Source organism: Falco cherrug, chromosome 3, assembly GCF_023634085.1.
Source record: "Falco cherrug isolate bFalChe1 chromosome 3, bFalChe1.pri, whole genome shotgun sequence".
NCBI classification, from domain to species: domain Eukaryota; kingdom Metazoa; phylum Chordata; class Aves; order Falconiformes; family Falconidae; genus Falco; species Falco cherrug.
Window position 1 is genome coordinate 89,380,405 of NC_073699.1, and position 19,365 is coordinate 89,399,769.

Here is a 19,365-nt window from a genome sequence, read left to right on the forward strand (position 1 = left end):
TGTGTTATAAGAATTACTATAGCAGGAACCACCTGAACAAATGGAGGACAAGCCTTACAAGAAGCAGTGCAAGTGCAGTGCAGCAGTGACTCAAACTGAGCTGGCTTTGGTACCTGATAACTCCATGCAACACACAACCTCTCCTCTCCTGAGTAACCATCATAACAGAGGGAGCCCAATGTCATGGACTAAATGAACTCAATGGGCTTTTAGAAGGATGGTCTAAAACAGTGTGTTATCAACTTTAATCTCACACTAAATCCAAAACACAGTGTTGTACCAGCTACTAAGAAGAAAATTAACTCCACCCCAGCTGAAACCAGGACAGGTTTTCACATTTGTGTTTCTCTTTTAGGTCACAAATGGCTTGCAAGAAGACCTCTAGATTTTATTTGTAGGTTAATATTATTTGTACTGTTGTGTATATCATGCTGTTTACTTCAGCAAGTAATTTTTGGCTTTTTTTGTTGTTGTTGTTTTGTTATAGAAGTAAATATTTAAGAGTGGAATAAGAAATAGCAATATTGATAGCAAACTTTATATTTCCAGCATGAAATTTATGAAACTTCGGGGACTTAATAGTAACATTCAGTTTGAGGATACTAGGTAATTGAATGTGGATCCAAAATGATTCATTGGTCAAGACATGTAAATCAAGCAAAATGGATCTGAGCAAATTATTCTATCTTTTTTGTTGTTTCCTCCTATAAAATTAAGAAGACAATGAAAAGTGGCCTAATATATGTGGTATGTATATTTCTGGATGTACCTAAGAACTGAAAATGAAAGAAATTCCACAGATCTTACCAGTATCAAACATATGAAAAAGACTGGCTGTTCTCGTACATTTCAGTAGGTATTGATAAATACTGGAGCCACTGTGAACTCTCTTCTGCAGACTTGTGACCACCCACACTGCTCCTACTTTGTACCAGCAGCATACAGAGCAAAGTTAGTCCTGTTTCCACAGCTGTTTCCCTAGCCTGTTACAGTGAACACAAATCACCAAAGACAAGTTTTTCTGAGCATTTTCAATGCCTTCACTTACTCCATTTTCCCCCTCTCCTGCTTGCTTTTCCTTTATTACTTGCTGAAAAATTGCTTATTTACTGAGGTGGTTTTCTTAGAATGTCTGTGTTTAGGAGAGAAAAAATGGTGGCAATATAAACTGGAGCAACGAAGTCCATCTTTATTGCTGGGGAGGTGAAAAAGAGAAAAGACACGGGTATGAATTGCTTCAATACGTTTGTGGCAACTATGTTGTCATCCTACTCTGCATGTGTGTTCATATGCCCCACTAAAGAGAACGCAGGGAAATGTAATCAGTGGGATAGTGGACTGGAAGGAAGTGGTAAGGAATAAGATACTCCAGGCAAAATATTTTCACTTAAATATCAACAGAAATGTTAGAATGGAAGGGATTTACAACTATAGTCTAGTCAAACTGCCTGACCAGTTCAGGGCTGACTAGAAGTTAAAGCATGTTGTTAAGGGGCATTGTCCAAATGCCTTTTAGACACTGACAGGTTTGAGGCATCGACCACCTCTCTAGGCAGCCTGTTCCATTGTTTGACCACCCTCTCAGTATAGAAACACTTCCTAATGTCAAGTATAAACCTCCCCTGGCAAGCTTCGAACCATTCCCATGCATCCTGTCACTGGATACCAGGGAAAAGAGACCAGCACCTCCCTGTCCCCTTCCCCTCCTCAGGAAGCTGTAGAGAGCAATGAGGTCACCCCTCAGCCTCCTTTTCTCCAAACTAGACAAGCACAAAGTCCTTAGCCGCTCCTCATAGGACATTCTTTCCAGTCCTTTCACCTTTGTTGTCCTCCTCTGGATGCATTCGAGGACCTTCACACACTTCTTAAATTATGGTGTCCAGAACTGCACACAGCGTTCAAGGTGAGGCTGCACTCGTGCTGAATACAGTGGGATAATCACCTCTTTGTCAGGCTGGTTATACTGTGTTTGATGCACCCCAGGATGTGGGTTGCCCTCTTGGCTGCCAGGGCGCAGTGCTGACTCATACTGAGCCAGCTGCCCACCAGCACCCCCAGATCCCTTTCTGCAGGGCTGCTCTCTAGCCAGTCCTCTCCCAATGAATATTTCTGACTGCTATTGCTTTGTCCTAGGTGTAGAATCTGGCATTTTGACTTGTGAAATTTCACACCATTAATCATTTCCCAATAATCCAATCTGTCCAGATCCTTCTGCAATGCCTCCTGTCCTTCAAGAGAATCAAAGGCACCTCCCAGTTTGGTATCATCAGCAAACTTGCTAATGGTGCATTCAAATTCTGCATCCAGATTATTGACAAATACATTGAATAGGAATGGACCTAGAATTGAACCCTGAGGAACACTGCTGGTGATTGGTCACCAGCCAGATGTAACCCTACTCACTACAACCCTTTGAGTTCAGCCTTTCAGCTTGTTCTCCACCCAGCACACCATGAACCCACTCATTCCGCAGCTGGACAATTTGTCCAGAAGGATGCTGTGAGGGACAGTATGCAAAGCCTTACTAAAATCCAGAAAAACTACATCCACTGACTTTCCTTCATCTGCTAGGCAGGTAACCATATCATAGAAGGATATCAAATTAATTAAACAAGATTTTCCTTTTGTGAAACCATGTAGACTGTGCTTGATGATTGCATTACTCTTTAAATGTCTTTCAATAGTACCTGCTCTGGGAGCTGACCAACGCTTTCAGTTCATCCTGTTTTTCTCATACTGCGTGTGTTTGTGTACAAGCATTTCAGATATGCTCCTGAACCCTCTGTACTCCCAGGAGCAGTTTAGATGTTCCCAATAGGATTGTCACCCTCAAGCAATGCCATTCCAACCCTTAGTATGTAGACAGTTTATCTACTACTCTAGGTTTCTGGTTTAAAGGTCTCTTCATCAGCCATGTCAGCTTATGCCCAAAGACCTATTTTCCCCATCAGAAGAGGTGGATCCCATCAGGCCCCAGCATACCTTATCTCTCAAAGGCTTTTTCATGGTTTAAAACCCCAAAGTTTTAGTAGAGCCAAATATTGTGTCATTCAATATCATCCACTGTAGTAATGGATTCTGATGACTTCAGCTTCCACATACAAAGGTAAGACCTCAGCAGATAGGGATATTATAGATGGGCAGGAAAGGTAACAATGCTTTTCATTTCAGGTGATATGCTGGGCTAAGACAGTGGAGATAATGTTAGCTTTTTTCATTTGACAAAGTAAGGAACTTCCATTATCTAACTAAACCTACATTTTCTGTAGCTATCAAATCTTGTCACCTGCAGAGATACATGCTATTTGCACTGTCTTAAAGTGCTATCCAAACTCTGGGCTTTTCATGGTGGAGAGGACAGATTATTAAATAACTAGATTTTACCTTTTTTTTTTTGTGTGTGTGTGTGTGTGAACTGAAAGCAAGGAGCTATCATCACATTGCCCAGTTACAGGAAAGGTCATCTGAAGTTTGCTTCTGTTGTTTGAGCAGTGCTTGGCATTCTCTTCTTACCCTCTCTCTGCTCCATAAATCACCACACACAGAAAGGTCAGGAACAGAGAAGATACCAGCTAAATAAGGAGCAAAAGATTCATCTCCTTCTGGAAATTGTCAGAGCAGAAAGGGAATTTCTAGAATCCTTTTGGGATAGAAAAGAAGACCTGAGATAGTTGAAATGTTTGGGTTACACACTGTATAATTCAACTGTTTGGATTCACCTCACATCCTTGTATAAATAAAGGAATTAACTTGGTGAAAAGCTGTCCAAAGCCACAGAATAGTTACAGCTGACTTTTTTTCTTTTAATCTGTGCTTATTTCTCCTTACAGCATGTGGATTTTTCCTTGTGGTCTCTTTTCCTTTATCAGACCTAACCTTTACTTGTTTTCTTGAATATGGGAAAGGACAGAGGTGAATTGAAAAAAAGGATGTTTTTTGCCACGTTCTTCACCTGCCACAGTAATTCTGATCCGAGTATTTTTAGACTGTAGCTTCTTCAAAAAGATTGAGCTAAAATTAACCTCTAAATTTTCTGTCAGAGCAAAAGACAGCATTCAAAAAAAAGTGGCAAAGGAAAAGAGGTGTGTTTGGTTTTTCTTTTGTTTGGCCCTTTACTCATTTTAGTTAGATTTTTCAGATTAGTGAAGAGTTTGCTAAATAATGTTGTTGGAGATTTTGAAACAGAAGCTGATACCAAACTCAGGATGAATTCACTGAAGCTGTGAATCTGAAATATTTCCTGTATGTTTTTGCAGTGTTATGGGGAATCTGGCTGATTTCCTGACCTTTTACCTCACAGACATTTCTACAATTCTATGAATAATGTCAAAATGGTAAAGTAAAAGTGACTTTAAATAAATTATTATATCTAATCTATGCTTTTGTGAAAAAGAATGCATTACCTTACATGTCTAAGTCAGATGTAACCACAGCCTTTTCACAGTGACTTTTATGGGCAATCTAACTCATATCCAGCAAATACTAGTGTAACCTTGACTAAATATTCACAGGCAAAAGTACAGTGACTGGCAATTCTTGATCATTCCATTCATGGTTTTATACCTGTTTGTTGGAGTATTTTTAGCACTGCTCAAAGAATTTATGTAGTGGAGAAAGGAAACAATTTTTAATATGGCTAGACTGTGTCTGATGGTAAGGTTGGAAGTAATGAATGACCTCTCTCTGTTCACATCACTATGACAAGTGACCTATCTTGTTGTTCTAGAAGAAATCTGAAACACTGAGTTAGTTGTCTTGATGAGAAGCCCCGTGATGACTTTTTTATTTGCAAATATGGCGGAAAACTGATTTTTCAACAACACAAGTTATTATAATGCTAAAAATATGACTTTTTTTTTTTTTTTTTACTTCAACAAGATAATTATTATTACTTCAGATTATAAATACCCTGTAAGAGTTCAAATTTGAAACCTGTTGTGTTCAGTGCTGAACAAATGTACAACATAAACAAATGTGTAGCAGGGAACATCTGAAATATAGAAAGCAAATGTTTCCAATGGAAAATTTTAAGACCTTTTTTCCAGAATGAGACCTGTAGAGGTGTTCACACAGAACCATCCAATTATGTATGTTCTTACAGAGACATGCATGCAAATGAGGTATCTTGAATGTATATATATATGTACAGATTAGTAAAATATGTTAAGATATATTCTAGGTAAATTTAGAATTGGCACTGATGAACACAGATTGTTTTCAGAAGATAGAATTGTCTTTGGGATTTACCTTCCCGGACTTTCTGCTTAGAAGAACTTCTTTAAAGAACAACAAAGACTTGTAAACAAACAAGCAAAAAAAGCCAGGTTTCATTGGAACATAATTTGGAATACTTAAATTCTTAGACTGAGAAAACTAAAAATGAGTAGTTCAGGCAAAGCAGAAAATTTCAAAAAGAAAAATCGCAAACCGCTCTTTTCCTTTCTGCTTTCTTCTTGCAAGTCAGGTTCTTACTTTCAGACATAATACACAAGAATTTCCAGATTGCAGTAAACCTTCCCAGTGCTCTCTACTCCCAGAAAAAAAAGCTCTTTCCATGCCCTCTGAGATGCTAAGATCCCATGGCTAAGCTTCTTGTCTATGGGCATCTGGCTCCTAAGTCCCATCTCAGAGTGTTTTTTTCTACTCAGCACTCCTCAAAGCTGGAAGATCCTCTCCCAGAGGGGCCGTTGCCTACCCTTCCATCCTCAGCAGCATCACTGCTTCCATCCAGGAGCATCTACAAATACTCTACTGAGAACAAACTGAGAATAAAGAAATAAATCCACTAGCGCGTTTCACTGTAGATACAAACATACTTAGAAAATTGTTTCTTTACTTTCTCCTGGAACATGAACTCAGAAGAATGAAGTACTGTGCACAGTTTACCTTTTTCTGGAGAAGCAACCCTTTCTTAAAGACATGGGAAAGTTAATTTCCCATTCTGCAAAACATGCTTAGTGAACATCATGAAGAAAATACTTTTGTCACTGCTGCTTATGCTATGTGTTAGGTGAGGAAGAGCTATGGGTTTATAGCAACATTCAGCCAAAGGACCAAATCTACTTCCTTTCCAATGTCTTCTTTCCTTTAAACAAGAAATTTGCACTGGCACTGAAGTAGTCACAAGAATATTTTGGGGAAGTTCTGTTTGTTGGTTTGTTTGTTACACTGGCAAGAAATTAATTAACTGCCAAGATATACTGCAGAATATAAAATAGTACAAAAATTCTGGAGAAGCACAGATGCCAGTGCTGTGGGGCAAGTATAGTGATTATCAGATACTCAGCTTAATGATTGAGAGTATATTAAAAAGTCACTCTGCTAACAGAAAAGCCAAATTATAGTCCCTATATTTGACTAGAAAACTTAGAAACAGCTAAGCATAAAAGTTGGAAGGAAGCTCTGCAGTTCCTATATTCAACATTGTTTTTAATTTTCCCCTCTTATAGCTGTAAGATATGAAAAATTGGTAAACCTAATCCTTTGAATCAGCAAAGTGTATGTGACTGCTTATCTTGGGGGGAAAGAGGATGCAACAATTAGGCAACTCATTTTAATCTTCTAAACTAAGATCCTTTATGCAAAGCCCTTGCTGACTATTTAAAGATTAGCAGTAGTTTAAAACGACAGAGCTGGCATAGCGTTTGCTGCAGAAAGCACATGAATGATGACACAAATAAAGGTAAGGAAGACTGTGAACATTCAAAGACTTTTAAAACTGAAATAGAGGGAACTGCAGCTTGAAAGGATGAGAAGTGTGTTTTAATGGGCATTATTTAATGGCCTTTTTTTTTTTTTTTACACAGTGCAGTACCTTACTTTTTCTGTACTGTTGATGACAAAGCACCAAACCAACTTGGAAGCATGGCATAGCTCACAGTAGCCTGACTGCTACGCTAAGCTTCATAAGGGCTAAGGCTGAATCAGTAAATCGATCACCTCCTTCTGGTTTCTTTGCACACTCACAACTTTTACTCCAAACAAACATCTAGTGTGGGAGAAAATGTTCTCTTTTCCGTTTTATTACCTCATCTGTTCCAGGTGGTACAGGTAAAGCATTACACACTGCCACCCCTTACACTTTTGCATGGTGACAGGACACTTAGGTTAATGCATACATGCTTGTACAGACCAGATTTGATCTCTGTGCCACAGCAGGGCTCCTCTGAGATCAGCTTTATCAAATGAGGGGATAATTAGGGAAGAACAGGGGCATTGTTTCTACAGATCACTGGTATTTTCTTATACATTTTAAAGGAGAATTTAACTCGGTTCACCGTCAGTATGATCTGAAAACCGTTGGGGCTTATAGTGGGCTCCCTTCAAGCACAATAGAATTACAGTTATAGAAGTTATGAAAGCTGAATTTGGTTTTGTGATTCATTTTATTCACTTACTTTAAAATATATTCTTGAAAATATAAGAATTTAAAAATGTATTATTGAAAATACAAGAAATTGTTTTCATTTGGTTTTATTTTGGTTTTGTATTTTAAAATTGAGAAGTTAAAAGAGGGACTGTTCTATTCATGCTGCTTCTGTTTGATCTACTTTAATTCCCTCTAGCAAAAAAAACCCAAAAAACAAACAAACAAAAAACCAACCCAAACAAACGTGAGAGAGAGAGAGAGAGAAAATGTATGGTGTTCCCATAGGGAGCAAAAGCTTGAAAAGAAGCAGCAACATGTTGGCAATAAAAAAAATTAAGGAGGACCATATTTCAGGCTGTGGGAGTACAAGGAAAATAATTTCTTATATAAACTGCACATTGTCTCTTGTGAATGGCAGCTCAGGAGTCTGCATATGTTCTTCTCCTACTTCACAGGAATTATCAAGCAGATAAAAATGAAGGCAGTTTTGATAACTAACCTCATAAAATTCCAAAGAGTAGGGGTGGGCAGATCAAGCTGATATTTTAAGATTCCAGGAGGGGAGGGTGATGGGTGGAAGAAGGAGGAATGTCAGATTTGCTACAGACAGAGACTTAATTTCTTTAGTTTGGATGAATTCCAAGAAGAGCTAAGGCATTTTTAGAATCCTTCTATTTCTTACACAAAGCAAACAGTTTGATTCTGTTTACTTAAGCACACTGATACAAGAAAAAATCCAGAGGCTTACAAGACCACAGCTGTCTGTTCTTCAAATACTGTTTCAAATCTTTGATGAAGGGTAGTGTTGTTTGCGCTCTGTGGATTGCAGGTTAAAATGGATCAGGTTGTTAACAGGACATAATTTCTCCAGGGATAGCACTTCCCAGCTGAAGTAAAAGATAAATAAAAATGCATAGTTAATTTAATTTATTTTTCCCATTTCTGAAAGAATTTCCTATTTCATCTAAATCAAGGCTTAAGTCCAGAGACCTTTAAATCAGGCAATATGATTCTTCAAAATTATAAGTAATTAAGAGTCAGGTTATGGCAGGTTAAGGTCTGTCTTAATTTGCTGTCTCTGCATGTTTTAAAGGCCTGATGCTCTAAATCACTGCTTTTATCCTTTTATCACATGTCATCATCCAAGTGTGTAGTCCTGATGTAGATGGTCTTTATTCATGACACCACTTCCAGTGTCCTCATTAAGATTACTTGACTAGTTATGAGCTGCTTACAAGATTAGGGCTTGTTAGACCAGCTTGTGTCACTCACCTCCCTATTTCTTGCTTCTGTGCTTTTTGTCTTCCTTATCCACAAACAATTCTGTCTCAATCAGCATGGAAATGATCTCAGCAGAGTCCTTTGCAGCAGTGTTTATTCACATTTACAGCCTAGGCTATTAGATATAAAGAAGAGTTATTTTATTATGAGGGTTGTGAGACAGCGGAACAGGTTGTCCAGAGACGTTGTGGATGCTCCATCACTGTAAGTGTTCAAGGTTCAGGTTGGATGGGGCTTTGAGCAACGTGATCTAGCAGATGTCCCTTCCCATAGCAAGAGGGGTGGACTATATGACCTTTAAAGGTCCCTTCCAACCCAAACCATTCTCTGATTCTCTGATTCTATTTGATTTGTGCAGCTCAGGACCTGTGCAAGAGTAAGCTTGAATAAGACTGATCTGGCATCTGCATAGAATATAGTACTTAACCCCGCAGAAAGTAAGTGGGAGACAAACCTGTCCAAACTGGTCCATGTTTTTGACCTTGCAGAAAAGCTTATATATCTTCAGGTGAACAAATGACAACTTGAGGTATGGCTGTAACTATGCAGCTCTAATAAACCTTATTGCCAAAGAAGCTAGGCACCCAAAAATCATATCTAGATTTTCATGGTTCCCTAGGGTTCTCCAGAAAAACATTAATATCAATAGGGGTGTGCATATCCCATACTTCCCTCCCCTCCTCAGCTGCCATAAGAGATACTCCTCAATTGAGTTGCTGTGGATATTTTATATCTCAAAGACATGTGTTCATAGATATTTTTGGTTTAGGAAGAGTAGGGATAGCAAATAGGGTAAAGTTTGTAATGTAATATCAGAGTTTGGAAGTATTGTCATTTTGTAATTATTTGTATAACGCGTACCTGTCATCTTTAAGTTAAGAAATTCTAGTATCAAGGATATACACCTACATATACGCGAACCTACATAGACGTTGGCATATATATTGATAGTATAAATTCAAGAAAGATGCTTGTGAGACAAAACCCTATAAGTAAGAAGTTATGTAACAAGTGCTGCACTTAGTTTTTTGTATCATTCATCAACAATTATTTTTTTTGTTGGGGAATGGTGAATCTGAGCCAACATGTGAGCACACATAGGGAAGCTATATAAATTTGTGCTAGTCCTAGGAATTGTACTTACAGAGAATATTGACATTCAAGTTCAGCACCCATGCTTTTCTTCACAGTTAAGGAAGAGAAAAAGTAAACCAAAGTATAGATTCTGCTGTCTCCTCAGGAAGTTTTTTATTGATGTCCTCAGAACACCTAACCCCTCTTTGTAGACCAGCAGGTGTGAAGGACATGTTACAGAGCTTACTTGTAGAACAGTATTTATACCTAAAAATGCTAGGCAGACTGGATTGATGTGAGGAGAAAGACCTTCTGTGCACTTCTAATAACATTATCTCTTCTGATCAGGTTACAATGCAAATATTATCAAAGGGTCACAGCTTATCTGTAGTATTGACATTCCCAACATTGACATTCTTAGGTCAATATACTAAAATTATAATACCCTTTGTGTGAGTTAAGAATGAAATTATCATACATTTTATACATAAAACCTCAAAAAAAGAAAAAAGGGATATAACACATAGCCCTTCAAAAAAGCAGTATTTGAAAGCAAGTTCTTAGACATCAGGTATCCTCACACACCTGCAAATAACTGGAGACACCAGCTTAGAGAGGAAGAAGTCTATAGATATTTATGAGACTATTGGAAGGGTGGAGGAATGCAAGGGGAAAAGATATTTAAGAGGGCTATTGGATAAGGGTAAATTTGCAATACATTTTCTTTTTCTATGGATGTTTTCATACATATATATATATGTATAACACATACTGCTTTTGAATTAATTCTTTTTAAAAATATAACACACTTTAATAAATCTTGCTAATACTTTCCTATCTTCAAAAAAGGGAAGATAAGGAATCCAGAGAACTGTGGACTGGTCAGCTAACCATAGTTCTTAGTGAGATTCTGGAGCAAATAATCTCAGAAGCCATGTCTGGGCCAATGGAAGGTATGGTGGTGATATGGAACAGCTAGCAAGGATTAACCAAGGACAAATGGTGCCTTGAAAAGCTGACTATTATCTTTAATGAGATGACTATGTGGTTAAAAGCAGGTACTGGCTATTGTTTACTTTGTGTTAGAGGCATCTGGTCTGTCTAGAGGCATCTGGTCTGTCCCTTTTGTCACTGCACTAGGTCCCACAACTGGGGAAGAACATCGGGCACATGAGGTATAGTCAGAACAGGTTTATCACCCTGCTGCAGGCTGCACTGATCAGGTGTAAGGTTCTTCAGTGGTTTGTCAGGGCCTTCAGTGAACCAATGGGCTCTGAAACCTTTTCATTCCTCTCTCCTTCCCAGGGTTTTGTCTGCCAGTGCTCAAGGCCAACTCTGATTTAATGCAGCTGTGGAATCTTGGATCAGACTGCTGCTAAAGAGCTGAATGACAGAGATTTGGAAGAAGTCAAGTCCTGGCTTCCCTTTGTATGGGAGCAACATTAAAGAGTTCTTGCTGAACCTATATTGTTGATGTGCCTATGCCTGTTCATGTACCCTGTTGATCCTGAGCCTAACCCATAGACTTGACTTTTCAGCTTGACTTTGGACCTGCCCTGTCACTATGGACATGTCTGGTGATCTGGACCCTTGGCTGACTTTGCTTACCATTCCCAATCGTGCTTTGCTCTTCTTGTTCAGGTATTATGGGATTGCCTTTGTGGGTAAGGGCATGGCCCTGCTGGCCTTGCTGTCTCAGCTCCCATTTCCCCTTCCTTTATATAGCAGTACCACCCTCGCTTCTCCTTAAGAGTACTCTCAGACAGCCCAAGCAAATTATTTGCCTTTCCTATACTCCTTTTCTTCTTTTATTTCTCAGTGAACAACCCACCCTATTTACACTTTCTTTGCACAACTGGTTTTGCAGATCTACTACCTTATATGGCAATTTTGGTCTTAGACATTGACTCCAGTAAACCTGCACTTTTCTGTATTTTGACATCTTTCACCCAGAAGCATTCCTGGTATTCCTCTTTCACCATTTACAACGTGTTGTAGTTTCTTACATTCATTCTTACTTCTTTAGCCTCAATTTGGCTTATGCCAACCCCTTTCCCATTTTGGGGTTTTGCAGCACCTAGGAGTTTCTCACATTGCTATCATCACACTCAATTGATTTGTGACTGGAGTTGGCCTTCTGCCTGTATACTTTAATAACTTGCTTAAGAATGGGTTTCAACATCGCTTTCCACAGTGTAGTTAGAGTCAAATTTGTAAAATATAAGGTGGGTTGAAAATCAGGTGTACCTCTGGGCTCAAACTGTGGTGATCACCAGTAGAAAGTTCTACTGACACCTGCTTAGTTAGTTGTGCTCTCTCCAGTAGATACTGAGGACACTTCTCTTTAATGTTTTTGTCTTAATGGCTGGATGATGTGCTACAGTGCACTCTGCATGTCTCCAGACAATATCAAATTGGCTAATCACAGGAGGGCAGAGCTGGCAGGAGGGACCTAAATGAGGTGGGAAAATGGGCTGATGGGAACCTCATGAATTTGAAAGGGAAATGCAAAGATCTCCACTTGGGGAGGAACAACCCCATGCACCAGCAGAGACTAGGGGGCAAATAGCTGGAAAGCAGCTTTGTAGAAAATGGTCTGGGGGTCCATAAACCTAAGTTTTCTATGAGCGAGAAATATACTACTGCAGCAAAGCAGGCCAACAGCATCTTCATCTGCATTAGGAAGAACATTTCCAGCAGGTCAAGGGAGGTGATCCTTCCCCTCTGCTCAGCACTGGTGAGACACATATGAAATTCTGTGTCTATTTCCAGCCTCCCCAGTACAAAAGAGACATGGACATATGGGATCAGCACATAGGTGATCAGGGGACAGGTTGAAACATATTGCATATGAGATGCTGAGAGATCTGGGTTTATCCAGCTTAAGGCAGAGAAAACTGAGGAGGATCTTATCTCTGTCTACTACTACATAATGGGAGGGTCTAGAGGAAACCAAACCAGAATCTTCTCAGAGGCACAGAATAGAAAGATGAGAGGCAATGGGCATAGATTGGAACACGGTAAACTCTGAATAAGTCCAAGAATAATGTTTTTCACCGTGATGGTGGTTAGACACTGCAAGAGGTGCCCAGAAAGGCAGTGGTATCACCATGCTTGGAGATAGTCAGACTTCACTGAGCATGGTCTTGAGCAATTCCTCTGACTGGAGCTCATCTGAACAGTAGGGATTGAACCAGTTGATCTCTAGTGGTATCTTCCAACCTATATGTTTGCATAAGGTATGCCTTACTAAAGGCTATGGACAGACTTATGCTTTCTAATAACCAGTATCTCACCCAAGTGAGCTAGAATCAGACGTTTCTTTGACACATTTCTTATGTTGGTTAATTTAAAACACAGACCATAATTCTGATTATCCCAGCAGTATGCAATTTTTAGCAATATACTGATAATATGTACATAAATGTAATATGTGATATCTTATTCCACTGCAACACAGAGTATTAGATCTAAATCATTCTGTATTAAAACATGAGCCTGCAAATATTTATGCACTTCTGTAATTAGTAGTCTTCCAGTTTACCACTTTAATAATAACCTTGCAAAAATATCGTTCTTTTTTTTCATTCTGAAGTTAGTATGTTTTTAATTGCTGAGTATTTTCAGCAGAACAATACTTAAGCAGAATTATGGCAACCCATACATTAGGTTATGTGTAGTCCTATACCATTGCTCACCAGATGTCTGAGTTAATTATAGGCACCTCATACCGATTTTCATTGCTGTCATGAACCTGTGTCTATGGCTTCAGCATTCCTCAAGCAATATTAAAGCCAACTGATGCAGTAGAATCACTCAAAAGACCAGTTTTCTTCTGCACTCTCCCTTCCCCTTTCCCCTCTAAAAAGCAGTAACACAACACCATGCCATGTTTTATCAGCTAGTTGACTGTTCATCCTCGCAGCCTCACTCCAAAATATTTTTTGCATGGTTAAAGGGATGTCATGTTTCACTGAAACAGTGGTTGTATTTCACTGTTGGATGAGTTGTTCCTAATATTAATTAATTTTAGCTAAGTCACCAAATACATGAGGCTCCCAGTGGGAACACTGATTTTGTCTGGATTAAATCTTCAAGATGCAGTTCATCTAAAACTGTATTGAATTAAGTTGTCAGTGTGGTTCTGTGAGCAGGGAACAAGGGGAGTAATGGAGAAACTGAGGCACTGTGTTTTCTCTTCTACCTTGAAAAAGGGATGTTAATGTCTCAGGTTCTCCATTTGTAAAATGAATACTATGTTAACTAATAACTCAGAATACTTCAATATTCTGAGTCATGCTTCAGTAGCTATTCTCCTGCTTCAGAGCAGGTAATATTTGATATTCCAAAATGCTTCAGGAAAATAAGAACAGAGCAATGTGTTTCCATAGGCATGAAGTTTAATCATGAGAGCACTACTAAGAGAGATATCACTACCAGAGAAAAAGAAACTACTCACCAAAAAATCCCACTGATACTGCAAAGATGGTGGAGACTGAGAGCAGAGGAAGCAAATCCTTTTAAGGCCATTTTTTTTCAGTTCTCCTGGATTGAGACTCTGAGCAGTATGTAAATTGGTATTTTGTCTTGACTCAAAGCATTTACTGAAACAGTAGGAAGGACAAAAAGAAAGCAGAATAAGTATCAGGGAAAGTTTATCCTAATAAGAGAACTGGTATTTATTACATCTGTAGTATTTGGGAGCAAGAATTTTGGAGCCCAGAATCTGGTTGGCATGACAATATAACCAGTTCTTATTCCTCCTGTCCCATATCCTCTTATTTAATCTTTTTTGTACCCATGTGGTAATCTGCAAAGAAGAGGTGTGTTAATTGGATAGAGTGAACGCAGCATGAGATAATAAAAGTCTAAAATGCGGTATGGTGCCTTGTGTGAGGCTTTCAAAAGGTCTGTCTGTCTACTGTCTAAAATGAATCTGTGAGACTGTGGCACACGGGTACTGGAAAATAAAATGCTAATGCAATCTGCAGTTCTACATTGTCAGCCTGATTTTCGGTGGTATTTGTTTCTCAGAAGACATTGCAGCTCCAGCTGATTTCAGCTAGAGAGAATGAAGCTACATGTTTCTGAAGATCCAAATGACACAAAAGTGTGTTATTTAAAAATAAAAGGACAGAGAGTCAAGTAAAGATGTTTACTGTGTCATCTCTGTCACAAACTGTCCGAGCAAGTCGGGCAAGTTCTTTAACATAGATACCCCTTTAAAAAAATAGTTTCCCCTGCTAATTCTCTTCCACTATTTGTTAACATAAATATGAGCTCTTCCAGTCCATTTTCTCCTGTGCCCATTCGAGGTGCTATAAATGAATTCTTTTTTTCTTAAAGTAACTTTACACATTAATCAAGGAAGACTGTAACTCATCATTCCCTGTATCGACACTTATAAGACAGCAGTGATGATATGTGTTGTATGCTTTGTAAATCTGAGGAAAGTTGCACAAAAATGAAGCGTTGATTAGAAGTCAGAGAAGGATACACATTTACTCAGAAGTATCAGAAGAGGTAAAAGGTTGCTTATAACGTATCCCTAATTTACCAATGGACAAAAAATTTTATTCCTCTTTAGTGCTCAAAGGTTCTAGAAATGTGTTTACATGTTCATTTATACCACTAGGTTAACATAAAATAAAATAAAAAAATCTTGATACCAAATAACCAAGAATTTTCTTAATCAAATTTGTAGGTCAAACTCTTCTTCCACTCAAGTCAAATCCCCATTGATCACACTAAAGTGGGGAAGGGAGCAGTGGGAAACTTCTACTTTCAGAGTCAGATAGAGATGTTTTTACTCAGATTAAACTGGAACTCAAAAGTGGCTATTTATATGCATGAGACCAACACAAAGTGCATATTCTGCCTCAGGATTAAAGCATTTAGTTTTTCAACAGGGAACAGTTCATTGATCAATGCTTTATGCCCACATTTCTCACTTTGATAGAGCTTTTCCCATGAACTCTCATTAGATGTCCTGATTCCAACTTAAAACTTAAATTTGATTTCAACTTCAGCAGTCAGATATCACGAAGGAAAAAGATTGTTCCATATATTCATCAAAATACAGGTCAAAGCTCAGTATGTATCAACAGTATTTCTTCATCAATAACGTGTGCTACCAAGATGAACTGATATTGAGAGCTGTAATTTCTAATCGCTTGGTATGTTTGCAATTAATTATATGTACAGTTAAGTGCATCTGTGTTTATTTGCAAAGGCAATTTTTATAAACCAAGCAATTTTACTCTTAAACACAGACACTGGAAAAGTTGTGCCCATTAACATGGCTAGTTTCACATGTCTAATATATGGTCTCATAGTTAACCAGTCTGATAATTTAATTTCATGGTACAACTGCTTTATGTTGAATGTTTGATATAAGACAGATTAAAGGTTTGACATTAGAAGGTTCTCCCCCCTTTAACTTTACTGATCATCTTCTGCCATAGCAATAAAAAATGGCATTTTCCAGTAATTTTTTTTCAACACAATGCTCCAGTCCAATTTATTTAAAAAATAAAACACCAAAAAAACCCCTCACAAACCCAACACAAAAAAAAACCACAAACACCTCAAAACATGGAACTCATTGGTTCCAAACTTCCAAAACAGTTAAAGCTTTTCTTCATTAGACAGTACTCAATGAATTAATGGCGATTGCATGGCTAAATTCTTACATAGGTCTGAATGCACTCCCTTCATTATATGTCCTTTTAAAAAGTTCCTGCCAAATCTGATGTGAATAAATTGTAGAGCTATGGTTCAGAAACTAATTCACACTTATTATTTTCATGAGTTATAGTACAAGCCATTTCACCCTTCAGCAGATGTGTATTTAGATTAGTTTCAGAACATATTCTAGTCTAAATCCCAAATCTCTCTCTAATAAACACTAAAATATGCTTAATGTACCCAATATGTATCTTTCTGCAGTTAGAGGCTCCCTGCCATATTCTAAAAGTATTGGACCTGTTCCCAGAGTAATACTCTCAATTCTGCAGTGAATCACTGCTATGTGCTGTAGCTAACCCATGAGGTGCTTTCAGGTTTTGTACCTGAGAGCCACAACATTTCACACACACCAGCTCTGAAATCACTCTGAATTAAGTTATTAATCTTGATTCGTTTTTATATAAACCACAATGTTAGAAATAAGCTCCTTTTGAAAAATTTTGTAGAAGGTTAAATAGTGTAAATAGTATTTTAGGACAACAGCACTACATTATCAGAAAAAAATACATGACAAATAAAAAGCTATTAGTCCACCAAAATGGTAATGAGATTGTGACTAATAAACATCTCTGAAAGGTCTGCATCAAAGTCAAGGTTTTTCTGTGATAAATGTAAACATCCAGACCTTACTTTGCCAAAAGCTGTGTGTTTCAGTTATCCAGCTGTCTTGATTGATTTGTTCATTACTCTAATAAATAATTTATCACCTTGAAGAGGACAATTCATTATGCAGATAGCACGAACAAGTAACTAAACAGCCGTATCTTTAGAAGAATTAGCAGTGTTAACAGTGCCATGAAGTCTGTTTCTGAAGCAGAATTCAGACTGGCTTAAAAACAAATTAGTATAAAACCAGGCCATTTCAGAAAACTTCTAAGCAATAGGCATGTGAATTCACAATGTAGATCTGTCAGAAATATGATGTGTCAGAATCTCTTTAGGTCCTTCTAACTATACTGTGTTAGAAACTATTATAAGCTACAAGAAGCCTTCTTAACTGTAGCACAGAATTAAATTACAGTTTGTAATATACCTCATTTCTTAAATTAGGGAGGAAGTCCGTAATATTTGCAGCGCTGGTTATACTCTCCCATTTTCTCACCAGAGTGCCTATATCATTTTACATAGCAACAAATGGTGGGAAAAAATCATGTAGAAATCAGACAGAGTGGGTCATTTCTCCAAGTTTAAGAAAATTTTGTTGCAACAACTAAATTGTAACTCATACCAGAGAATTGCTTCTGCATTTAAAGTTAAAAAGAGTGGGGATAACACATTAGGGGAAAAAGTAGACACCATTATTCATCACACTTTTCCCTAATAGGAGCACAAGGGATTATTATTATATGGGCTTTATAGCTTATTTATTTTTTATAAAACCTTTAAAGGATGTAAGAATCTCTTTGCTGAAGAGAAAAAAACCCTTATAAATAAATGCCTTTGTAATTAAATTTGTAACATGTGCCTAAGAAATGGGATTGAATGGGATTGTTCAGCATCATGCATAAAATTGATGGCACCACAATTCAAAGTAATTTAACCAAGTTTTCTCCCTCAGCAATGTAGGAGGAGAAAGAGGTTTTGGTTTCCTTTTTTTTTTTTTTTTTTTTTCTTTTACACTATTTTCGTAGGCAATATAAATGCACTAAAGCTCATACACTCTACTGCAAGAGAGGAAACTGAGAGAATTTTGGGAATGATCTGCTGTGGTTTTTTTCCACAGTGAAAGTCCCTGTTTTTCTGGGAATTAATATCTACAATAAGAAGCATGTCACCAGTCTTGGAATACCAGCCTACTCCCAGAAGTCTAGTTCAGAATAACAGAGTGGACACTTTTTCTCTCATCACTTACACACTACATTCCTGTGTCTAAAAGATATTTCTTTGAAGCAATGTCTGTATTACAGGATTTTATTTCATTCCACATTGCAAGACCTGTGATTGTGATAATCAAAGATTGCACCAGATTGTATTTAAACCCCTTACTCTTCCCCCCACCTCCCCACCCCCTTCTTTTTTCTCCCCTGAATCATGGAACTGGCTTGAAGAAACAGGGGACTGTGACTACTGCTTTATCTGTTTTGTTTGTGGTTATCCTATGATTTGACCTACATGTTAAAGTGCAGTGTATTCTGGTTTTTTGCTACAGTAGAAGTTGATGAGCTAGTTGTTGCATACTCAGAACAGTGGTAGAATTACTCAAAACTAGGATACTTCATACAGAGTTGCTACTGCCATTTATAAGACTTCCGTCTTTATTCAGGGAGTCTCATAAAGGCAATGCCTGAAAAGTAGCAGTATGATTTGCACAGGATTCAAAAAAATGTCAGGAGAGAGCTAGGGAAGGCAGGTGGTAACACAGATGCTTACGATCTCCTTCAGATCTATGGAAACTATGACTTTAGAGATCTGAATCCCTGCCTTTTTTGGTACAGGGTTAAGTAATGTATCTGGTGGGAATATTCCAGAAACTTTATAACACTGAGAACCAGGTTTTGCCAAAACTAAAGCTAAGACACTTCCTTCTTTCATGTATCCTCATGGAAAATGTGGGCTCCAGTGATTATGGACCCTGTTTGTTTGTGTGGGGCTTCATTGACGCTATGAATTTCAATATGTAGATATGGTGTACTAGACAGGATCTTCAAAGAAAAAGGAAAACATAATTAGTAGCAATATTGAAAAAAATTAAACTATTGTATGGCATAAAGTTATATTTCCTCTGAAGTGCATTAATTAATTAAAGAGAAGAGTTAACATTTTTCCCATTATGACAAAACACTTCCTGAATTTGCAGTAATAAAATGAAACTATTTGCCAGGTGGATGTACTGCATCAGCAGCATATGTCTTCCATAATGTTTTATTCCCACATGCTACTCCTTTTTATACATA